Source organism: Gossypium hirsutum, chromosome D12, assembly GCF_007990345.1.
Source record: "Gossypium hirsutum isolate 1008001.06 chromosome D12, Gossypium_hirsutum_v2.1, whole genome shotgun sequence".
NCBI lineage: Eukaryota > Viridiplantae > Streptophyta > Magnoliopsida > Malvales > Malvaceae > Gossypium > Gossypium hirsutum.
Window position 1 is genome coordinate 12,977,306 of NC_053448.1, and position 12,701 is coordinate 12,990,006.

The following is a 12,701-nucleotide window of genomic DNA, read 5'->3' on the forward strand; positions in this document are numbered from 1 at the left end:
TGGAGTAGATGGAAGCCATAAACCTTATCCCCCTGAAGTTGCAATGGGGCAGGTTCAAATAACAAGTCTTATCTCCCTGAAGTTGTAGTGGAGCAGACTGAACATAGCGAATCTTATTTCCCTAAAGTTGCAATGGAACAGATTAAAGCTGTAAATTACAGATCTTATCTCTCTGAAGTTGCAGTAGAGTAGATCACATCAAATCTTATCTCCCTGAAATTGCAGTGGAGCAGACTGAATATAACAAATCTTATCACTCTGAATTTGCAGTAGAACAGACTGAAGCTATAAATCACAAACATTATCTCTCTAAAGTTGTAGTAAAATAGGCTGAAATAACAAACCTTATCCCCCTGAAGTTGCAGTGGGGCAGGTTGAAGATATAAGTCTTATCTCCCTGAAGTTGCAGTGAAGCGAATTAAAACGATGAATCTTGTACCTCTGAAGTTGTAGTAGGTCGGATCAAATCTATCATAACAAGTCTTATCTCCCTAAAGTTGTAGTGGAGCAGATTGTAGATAGCGGGTTTTATCATATCGAACCTTATCTCCCTAAAGTCGCAGCGGAGTACGTTGAAGCAACAAGTCTTATCTCCCTGATGTTGCAGTGGAGCGGACTAAAACCATAAACCTCGTCCTTCTAAAGTTTTTACGAAGAAAATTGAAGCTACAAGAAGTGCAGTGGAGTGGATTGAAGCGATAGGACACAGTGGACTGAATAAGACTACTTGAAGAAGAGAAGCATCAAAAGAAGTCGAGACTTGGCGAGACCGGGCAAAATTGGTCTTCCTTAGTCTTTGCTCTATTATTGTTACACGACAACAAGCAAAGAGGGGCAGCTGTACAGCCCATTTTGCCCGACCCAGTACCTAAATAAAACCAAACTACCCAAATCTACCCAAAACCCAATTACAACCCGAGGCCCAAACCAAAAGACTAAGCCCAACCCAAACACAAAAACTAAAGTCAAACTAGGGTTTCAAAAAAGCTGAAACCCTAGCTCCTGGCCGCCACACGTCTGTCACATCACCAGCAGCCATGACCCACCGCCACGGCCACGTCGCCACCTTCATATCACTCCACTTGCACCGCCCATCGAATGCCTGCAAAACAATAAAAGAGACAACAAGCAACAGTAGGAAACAATCGGCTATAAATGCTAAAAAAATGTAATTATTTTATTTTCTGGACACGGATATTTGAGAAAAATAGAAGTAAATTTCTTTAAAAAAAGAACAAAGAAAAAGAAATAAAAAGAAAAAACAAAGGTGATTCGTTTTTTCATTTTCTAGGTTCCTAGTTTCTTTTATTTTTTGAGTGTTGTTTTGCTTTATCTTTCTTAAATACGAAGCAGTAAAGGAGGGGAAAGGGAGGCTTACCTAAATCAACCCATAGCCCCGTCATCGGCATTCCTCTGCCATCGTCGGATTTGGGCTCAAGGAAGGGTCGGAGTTTTTTTATTTTTTTCTTTTTCCCTCGGTTCCCTACTCTAGGAGCTTGGCCTTTGAACGCGCTTTAAAATGGAGGGCTGAAACGCCCGATTTCCCGCTACGCCAGCCAACGGCCACAGCGGAGCTGCGGTGGTGACCGTGATTGGCCAAGGAGGGGTCGAGAGAGAGGGGGGAAAACAGAGAGCTCTCTGTTATTTTTTTTAAAAAATGAATGATTTAAATTTTTGTTATTATGGTTGCTATTTATATAAGGGGTGATACAGCGCTGTTTTAGGCCTGAGTATTAGTGGCCAAAACGATGCCTTTTTGCATAAAATTCGAAAACCCAACTCAAATGAAGTCAGGATCCGCGCGTTTTGGCTCAGAGGGGCTATTTGCACATTCAGCCCCATTGCTTTTGTAGTATGGCGCAATCTGGTCTCAATCGCTTTTACATTTTGGCCGTGTAATTTTCTGGTTGTTTCATTGGAGTCCAGGCCGAAACGCTGCGTCTGAGGGCTGTGAATATTGCCCAGTTGGTCCCTCATTCTTTAAGCGCGCCTCTTTTCAGTCCTGCACCATTCCTTTTATTTATTTACAGATTTAAACCCCGAAGTTTGTTTTAAAATTCAATTTATCCCTTTTTTGTGATTGTTATTTTGGTTATTTCCATTTTTAAATTAATAAATTTGTTACTATTATCTTGTATTATTATTTACTCATTTATACCTTTTAATTTTAGTTTTTGTTATATATATATACATACATATCTTTGATTTATACATGTACATATTTATATTTTATATATATTTCTATAATTTATGTACATATCTATATATATCTATACACATTTTTATTTTCACAAATATATATGTATACTTGTATGTATTTTTATTTTACAATTTTTATAAATATTTATATACGTATACATATATATATCTTTTACTTTTTATAATCTTATTCAATTTCTTTATTTATTTCTTTGTTTACATTTTCATTATTATTTGGAAAGAATGTTTTAGTTTTATTTATTTATATGCTTGTTATCTTGTATGTTATTGTTTTGTCCTTTTATTTATCTCATTTTTGTTGCTATTGCTCGTATTACTTTTACACCATCGTATTCAATATTGTTTTGTACGCATATTAACATCGAGTTTCATTTCTACCATTTCGAGTTAGATTAATTCGATGCATGAATGATGATTTTAAAACAAGCAAAACCTTGTATTTTGATTCGATAAAGTCGTACCCTAACTTACGGGGTTTCGATTTTCTCGATAAATCTAAATACACGAATCATTTCAAACAAAGTTTTTAAATATTCTCGGGGATTAACAAAAGATCATGTTCTAACTCACGGGACATGATCTCTTTCCTAAACCCGAGATAATCAAATATCTTTTAAAATGAATAAATTTTTGGCATTTATTCCCGTGTCGAGAATTCGAGACATTGTGTCCTAATTTACTGGATATAATTCTTTTTCTTGATTAACGTGAAATATGTCATTTTTCTCGAAAATTTTCAACATTTCAATAAAGGATCGTATTTTAAATCTCTTTAAAATTTTCAATCTTCGACACTAAGACATTAAATAATTAATTAGGTACCAATTTTGGGCGTTACGAGAGTGCTAATCCTTCCTCGTACGTAACCAACTCCTGAGCCCATTTTTCTGAATTTCACGGACCAAAATCGTTGTTTTAATAAAATCAAATCGTTTATAAAAAATAATCATTTTTCAAAGTGGCCCGATCACACCTCATAAAAAAGGATTGGTGGCGACTCTCATATTCATTTTCATTTTTAAAATCCAAGTCGATCTCGTTTTATCAAAAAATTGTGTCAACAAAGCGTTTTCAGTCCAAAGAAAGAGTAAATAGTTGGTAACTATGGGTCATCAAAATGACGATTTTGAGGTTTTCCAGGTTCTCAGTTTTATATATATTACCATTTGAAAACCATGACGAACCGATGATGGTCGCATGAACACCATGAAAGCTTGATTTTCATTACTTTCGTAAGCACTGGCTATCTGAATTGCCCGAGCCTTTTCAGCGTCTGTCAACTTTTGTGAGCAGCTTAAAACCTTCGTTTTCATACTTTGAGGAGCTGGAATTACTCCATTGACTGTTGTAGCTGGACTCGGAAATCACAGTAAGCAACAAAATCAAAAGAAAAAAAGAAAACACTGCTAAGGTTGAAATAAAGAACGCATACCACTAAGTTTGCTCTTTCTAGAGCTGGGATCTTCAAGGCAAAACGTGTGAAGATGAATTCTCTAACTTGGAATCAGTTCTCATTTTCTTTTGAGGGGGTGGGCATGGCAAATCTGGTTTCTCTTTGTTTTTCCTACTGGCTGAACATGAGTCTTCACCACAAACCTCAACCGATATATGACCATCACCATCATCTTCAGTGCTAGAATGGGGATATTCAATCTCCGAAGCACTTTGATAAAAAGTTAAGAGATGAAAATGATCATTCCCTTCGTATCTGAAAACCAAAAAAGACCCAAATTCAAGCAAGTAATGCTCTCTCGCCAGCCATTTTGCAACCGCACCTTTTCATCACTCTTTACCAGTTCCACCTGCCATATTGCACCTCAACCTTAACAGGGCTTGACACCATATTTTCTCACAAATTTTCTAGGAATCCCCTGATATACAGACGTGGGAGATTGATTAAATTTCATGAATGAAACTGAGTACGTGGAGAAAAAGAAGAAATACTAACGAGTATTCCATCACGAATTCTTTCCTGAAGAATCACTTTGAAAAAAATGAGGTGTTTCGGAGGTAAACATGGAACCATCATTGTCTGTACGACCATGGCAAGACATGGTGGAAGCCTGTTCAAAAGAAAACTATGCCTATGATCCAAATAAACAAGATCCATCAATATTTTTAACGTCATCATCATTCACGTAAACTATAAAATAATAACGACGATTCCATATTCTCGATAACTTTTAATAAATCACAGTAGAAAGAATTTTGTTTATTCAGAATCTCTGAAAATTCTTTAAAAAATTCTCAACAACAGAGAAAAGGAAATAGAGATAACATCAAACTCTATCTTACCTTACTACCCAAGTCAAAAAATTTCAACGAATTACCCTAACTTGTAGACGGCTTTAAATTGTATCATGTGTACTTAATATTTTTATTTTTAATTAATTTTCTATTTAATTTAGTTCCACACCTTTTGATTTACTCTAATAATTTATGGAAACACAAAATTAAATATATCATAATTCAAGTTATGTGCTTTATATATATATATATATAATCACTGATTGTGAGGAATATATTTTTAATTCAGTGATTTTCTTTCTAAACTTGAGGGTGGTACCCCAAAAAAATAAAACAAAAAGAGAAGAAATTTGACTGTATTTATTTAATAAGTCTATTTTTGCCAACCAATATATAACATTTAATTTTCTTATATTAAATTTTTTTTGTCAATGTTGGCTATTCAAGGTTGAAATTATAAATGTAAATTATATGAATACAAATTTTGAAAAGAAGATTTAATTGTATATACAATCAAATTAATTTATAAACTTCACGGTGAAGGATAAAAATTGTCAATACTATTAATTAATATATTGGTAAATTGCACCACATGTCATTCAACTATTGCTTTTTTTCGATTAACCAATTATTATTATTTTTAATTTGGCCACCCAACTATGAGCTCATTTATTTTTTGTCATCCAACTATGATTTTTTTTTTAATTTGTCACCCAACTAATCGAGATTATTATTTTTGTCCATTTCCATTAAGTGATGTTAAGTATCTAATGAGAGAGTGACGTGGTAGTTTAGTATAATAATAAATTTAGCTCTCAACTTTTACATTTTATATCGATTTAGTCATTATTTTAAAAAATTAACTCTCAAAACTTATTAATGATCTCAAATTGATCCTAATTCTAAAAAATTTAAAGAAATATATAAAATTACATAAATATTTTAGTAAAAATATATAAAAATAAAAATTTTATATTAATATTAAATAAAATAAAATAAAAAGTGCCCTCCCCTGCCCCACCCATTTTCCATCAATGCCATCCTACTCTTGGTAGTCTCGATGGTATGATGCCTGCACAGTCGGTTTTGAAGAGTTGGCCAAGGAAAAGAAGTGTTAGTATTCTGCTTCCTGTGATTACTCTTACGTGTTTATTGCTATCAACAATCATACGTAGGAGGAATGATAGGTGGAGTCTGTGCTATGGTCAAAATTCCTAGGAGGTCCATGAAATTTCTCACAATTGCCAAGTAATGTATAAATACAATGTTATGAATCCACAGGTTTTGTGATATACAGGTAATCAATTTGGGAATACCTCATGTTATTTGTGGCTATTAGTTCCCAATATTTAATATTTAATATTTAATATTGTTATAAAATAAATAGAGAAAAAGTAAAGAATAAAGAGAACAGGTGAGTAAAGAGAGTGTATTTTATTGATCAATCAGAATATCTATAAAACTTCTCCAAAGTCTATATTTATAGGCATAAGAAGTATAAATGAAGTAGGGATCTACTTCTAATGACTATTGTCGAAACTATTTTTTTTATAAAATGGGGTCGATGTTGGTTTGAAAACAGAAATTAAAACGGGAGTCGCCACCGATCATTTTTGATGAGGCGTGATCGGGTCACCTCGAAAAGTGGTTGTTTTTAATAAACGATTTGATTTTATTAAAACAACGATTTTGGTCTACGAAATTCGGAAAAACGGGTTCGGGAGTCGGTTATGTGCGAGGAAGGATTAGCACCCTCGTAACGCCCAAAATTGGTACTTAGTTGATTGATTAATGTCATAATGTCAAAAATTGAAAACTCGAAAAGAATTTAAAATACGATCCCTCCCTTTTATTAATGTCATTTATTTTAAAAGAATTTGCTTGAATAAGTCGAAACGATTGCCAAAAAACCTCTCGTCCCGATATAACGAACGTCTCATCCCGTAAGTTAGGAGACGAAACTTGACCCTCGAGAATAAGCTTGCCTTTAATCGTTATTAAAATTTCGTAAATTTTGAAAATTTAAAAGTATATTTTGATATTTTGGTTTAATGAGAAAATTGAAATCCCGTAAATTAGGATACAATTTCTCGAATCTCCAAAACGCGAAACATTTCCTTATTTTAAAACTTTTCCTTTTTTGAATAATAGCGTGTACAGCATTTGGACGAAGTACATTTGTTTTATTGTAGAAAAAATTTGAACGCGACTTTCGAAATGATGAAATGAAATGGAATTATAACATATAACATGAAATAACGATTTATGAATAAATGATACACAAATATAGGAGAATATGAATAAACAAATTATGGTACACATAATAACAAATGAAACAAGTATAAAATTTATGCGGTCAAAATATAAAAACAATGAAGACCAGATTGCGCTATGCTGCAAAAGCGGAAGGACTCCTCGCGCAAATAACCCCTCAAGGCTAAAACACGCGGATCCTGGCCAATCGGGTCAGGTCGAACCGCCCCCCAAAACGACGCCGTTTTGGCATTTGGGGGACCAAATTGAAACGGGGACGTTTCAGCCTTATTATTTAAACCCAATTTTTTTAACTTTCATTTATAGCCCCCTTAACCAAAAAAAATCTAAAACAAACTCTAAATCTCCTATTCTCTCAACAACCCCCCACGGCTGCGCCGCCGCCGTGGTCAGTGGCCGATGACGAAAAATGGGCTTGTTCAGCGATTTGAAAGCCTAGCTTTCTCAACCCAAAGAAGTCGAAAGAAAGGACCCCTCACCCCACCTTTTAGGGCCGATTTCGGCGATGGAGAGACCTCCAACGACGCGGCCGTGGGGCGTTTCAGGTAAGCCTTCCTTCTTCTTTTTTTTATTTCGTAGATAAGAAATAAATAAAAAATAAAAAAAACACTAGATCTAAAACGTAAAAAAAACGAAATATCACCTTGAAATCAAAGTCTTTTCTTTTTTTGTATTAAATTTCTGGAAGAAGAATACAATAGTATCGTTTTTTTGCCTTTATAGCCGAACTAGGGTTATTTTTTATTATTATTTTTTGTCCTTTTTCGTTTTGTCTTTTTACTGCTTGTTGGTATTGCTATTGCGTGTTCTTTCCTTCTTGCAGGTGTCAGGCGCACGGATGGTTGGCAATAGGCGAGCGGTAGCAGTGGCTAGGGGAGGTGACGTGCGGTGGCAGCAAGGCCAGGGGACCTAGGTGCGGCGCACCTAGGGTTTTCCTTTGCTGTTTGCTTCCAATTTCGTTGGGCCTTGGGTTGGGGTTAGGTTTGGGCTATTAGGTTTTAGTTGGTTTGGGCCTTGGTTAGGTTTTGGGCCCCAGGCAAAAATTGGGCCTTACAGCTATTAGAATTTAAAGTACATCAAAACTTATCTTGATCTTGATAGACATCCACTTAATAATATATTCATAACACTCCCCCTTCGATGTCCATTGGCAAATAATGTGCCTCGTTAAAACCTTATTAGAAAAACCCTGTGGGATAAAAACCTAATAAAGGAAAAAGAGTACATAATCTTCCATTACAAGCTATGGGACAAAACCTTGGTTAAGGAAAAAAGAGTACAACACGTATTTACTCCTCCTCATGAAAACATCACATAAAAGCTCATATTCTACATATTCAATCTTGAATACTAGCTTTTCAAATGAGCATTTATATCACCATTCTTTTGAAAGTCATGAGTGAGGGAAAATTTGGGGGAAATATATTTGGATCTCTTCAGGAGTATCAACAATAATTATAGCAAACTTCAATTATGATTCTTCTAAAAAAACACAAATAGGTATTTTGGATCATTTTATAATCCTCCTTCAACTACTATTCACCACATATATTCAAATTATTTCAATTCATACAAATGAACAATTTCCCGATAATTTCAATATGCTTATAGCATTCTAAATCCTTCAAGGATTTTAATATAAACTTTACACTATATATTGATTCATAAAAGGTTGTAACAACAACCATTAGACGCAAGTTAGATCTTTTATGAACTATCAGTTTAATAATATATTTAAAGGTTATTGCATCCACCACAAAAAAATATTATATATTTTCATAATCAATATTAGGACTTAACAAAAAATTTCATATTTTTATTCTATTTTTGCAAAACTACTTCATTTGCAACCTCATTGGCTTTATACCTTTAGATATTTGGACTACTAGTCCAAAAACTCCACGAATTTAATTATACTTGAGTTGAGTCTTTCTATTTTGAAAAATATTTTTCATATCTATATTTCTCAATAGATTTATTCAAAATTCTCCTTTTATTTTATTATTTCAACGATAATATTGCATGCAAAACCATTGTCGACCACTTTTATTATTAGTTCGACATTTTCTCAAATTGACATAACTTATCGAGATCTCTTATTTTCACTATTTTAATCTTCAGTTTCAGGTATCTGAATCTCTTTTGGAGTTTTACTTATTAGTTATGTCTTGGGTCTCTTCTGGAACACCCACATTCACTATATGACCATCTAGATTTATTATTTTATTTTATGAGAATTTTCATATTTGGAACTTGTAATGATTTATCCTTGTTGAACTTCTGGTTCAAATTACTCTCCCCGCTAACTCATTACAAGTTATTATTTCTTTCCCCCTAATGTCGAGAAAACTATCGAATCAAAATAGTAATAAAAAATTATGTCATAATTTAATCTCCTAAACATTCAAAACATCTAATAATACAAGGAAACTAGTAATTAATATATATTCCCAACCGTTTTTAAGGAACATAAACGCACAAACAAAAATTCAAAGATGAGAAATATTTAACTCTTGACTAAAAATCAATTGTAATGAGGGGTACTTATAACGTATTGGTTTGATGAATACAACACGTAAATCAACATAATCTCATGTCGAAATAGGATGTTTAGTTCTCATAAGTAATGATTTAGATATTAATCAGATGTGTTCAATCAATAATTTCTCTAAACCATTATGCGCATAAATAACAAAATTTCACAAAAGTTTTTCAAACTCAATCAATAAACGACTAAGATATAAACTCATTAGTATTAGCAAGATGAATTGTCTTAATTATATGATTTGAAATTAATTATTTAAACAAGCAATCTTTGAAACGACAAGTTGCAAGTTGATAACACATATGTGATTATTTTGTAGATGCATCTACCAAAATCATATAATATCAAAACCATCCACATGGTGGATGAATGAGCCCATATTCATTTCAGAAATACAAGACATTAAATCTCAACTTTAGCTAATGAGTTTCTAACAATCAATTTTCATTGAAAACAAGCAACAAATGGTTTACATTTGGATGACCTCTAATGTAATTTACATATATTAAGGTTGCCAATTTTTTAAATTATTGATATATAAATGTGAAGAAGGTTTTTCTGTAAAACTAAATACATTTGGTTTATATTTTTTTCCCATCATAAGCCTAGTATATATGTGCTTTTTTTATTAATTTGATTTAATTATCACTCATTTATTTGCATTTTTAATATCCTAATTCTTTCTAAATTAATATCTATAACATTATATAATTTTAGAATATATGAAAGAACGGTAGAAGTTTGATATTAAAATCATGACACATGTTGAACCTCATGTGATGGTTTGATGATTAAGGGTGTTTATCACCTTAATTGTAGCCTGGGTTCAAGTTGCGCTAGACGTATTTGTTGTTCAGGCTTTTCTCTTTTATTGTAATTCACTAGAAAAAGAAAAGGAAGGAACCTGAGAAAAGGTTTAATTATGTTCTTGATCTCTATATTCTTCACGCATTTAAAATTTAATTCCATTGTTTCTAGTTTTAATCTTTACTTTTTTTAATTTAATTATAGAAGTCTAATGGATAATTCTGTCAAAAAAAATTCCATTAAATTAGATTATGTAAAATGTGTAAAAAAAGAGGCTCATGAAGCCAATTTAATGCTCCGTAGAAATAAGGTAGGGAAAAAATAACTTTCACTCTATTTCTTTGAAGATGGTTAAAGAAACTTATAATCCCCCATCAATATTGGATGCCTTCCAACTCTATATTTGTCTTCTTCTTTTTTTTGTCTATTTAGCTTTTCATACAGCAACATGTGTAGTTTTTTATTCTGAAAATAGCACATACTCCAATCTAACAAAAGTGTTTTTTTTATAGTATTATCAATTGAATTTCGATCATGGTAGTATTTATCGGTATGTTTTATTCGGGTTATAAATTGGTACTAGATAATTTAAGTTCTATTCCAATCCAAATTTTGGTATATTTGACCATTTTGATGTGTTTCAGTCTATTTCGACCAATACCATCTTGAACAGGTGCACACCGACTCATATTAATTGGTACAAAATTTTGATATTTTAAATAAACTTTGAATTTTTTTTGTCTTAACTATTTTAATTTTTCTATAATTACATTTAAAATTAATTAAATTAACTTATTAAACCTAACTAATAAAATTTTAAATATATTTACATGAATGTAATTGAGATATATTTGCATGTATATACAATATAATTTATTAAAAATTAAAATTTAGATTATAAGTACATATTTGAAAATATTTAAATGTATAATATATAATTTATTAAGAAACTAAAATTAGACTATAAATATATATATATGAAAAATATTTAAAAACATAGTTAAACTCAAAAAGATATACCAAATGTAACACCCCAAACCCAACCTAGAAGTTAAGACCAATATCAATTACAATTAACAAAACGTAATACATAAATCAGTGTAACACAAAGAATATAATGAGTATCAAAACAGAACAAAACAGAACAGGTATCCCAGAGATTTCCATAGTGCCAATAAAACAGAACAATACAAATCAACCAGCACAAGACAGAGCAGAACATAACAGAGCAGAATAGAACAGAGCATAACAGAGTAGAACTAAACATAAAAGAGTAGAACAGAGCATGTATGTTTTTGCAGATACAGTATTTTTCAAACAAATCAGAATGCAGATTTATCAGAAAACATCCTACCCCACTCCGCTACACACCAAATAGAGTTCCCGCAGAACTCGTCCAGCTAGGTCACACCAGTAGATAACTGTGGACAATGCCACCAGAATATTTGCATTTAAAACTGCCCGATCAAATATATATGGTCAAACCACTAAATTACAATCAAACTACCACGGCAGAATTGTGGATAAACCACCAGATAATGTAGATCATTAAACTACCAAAAACTTCCTCTTTTCACATCAACCCAAATCTCATGCAATGTGTCATGGCATGCATATACAAAATCGGAGTGATGAGCATGTAACTCATGCTATCATTCAATAATAGAATCAGTAGACATGAGAGTCCATGTTTTGTAAGACAGATTGATCAAACCTCAACAGATCATATCGGATTTGCCATGAAGTCACATGAACAGTTATAAATCAGAATCAATAACAATCAATCTAACATATTTAGATATCGCATATTATTCATCAACATAGTAACACAGAGGCGAACCAGCAAACTTAACAGAATACAGATCATACTTGGATAATTCGTATACATTATACTATAACACATTACGTTCTGACAGTTCTTAAGTTGTTCATCATCAGATCATCGGATGTCAAGTTATATAGTCTAATTCAGATCGTACGGACCCTACAGCAGGCATGCGTTCGTTTCGAGCGACGCTTGTGGCCCGAGGGACAAGTTCCAAATATTGCTTCACACGCCTGTGTGGTTTCTCACGGCCTAAAGAACTAGCCTGTGTGACTCCAAATGGTCTGGCAAACACCCGTGTGCTTGTCCATGTGTCCCACACGGCTTAACACACGTCTGTGTCATTTGCTCGTGCGGTCTTAATTCGCAAACAGTGAGTTACACGGCCTGGACACACGCCCATGTCATTAGCCCGTGTGAACCCTGCACAATTCATAACCACACACGGCCAGGGTACACGCCCGTGTGCCAAGCCCATGTTCCTCCAATTTTTGTGAACAGTAAGTTACACGGCTTGCCACACGACCGTGGGGCGTCAACAGTCCCATTTAAAATTCGAAGAATAAGGGGTTTCTGATACCCACTTGATACGGATTCGAAGAAGAAGCAACAAAGATGAGTTCCCGTCCCTAAACGACAAGCAATTGTCCAACAAATGATTAACTCGCAGTCAAATCACTAAAAACTAACATTCGAAAATCGAAGTTACGTCGAAGAACTTTGGACACCAAAACTTTAAATCGAACTTATCGGCCAACGAATTAAACTAGAAGGAAAAGTCAG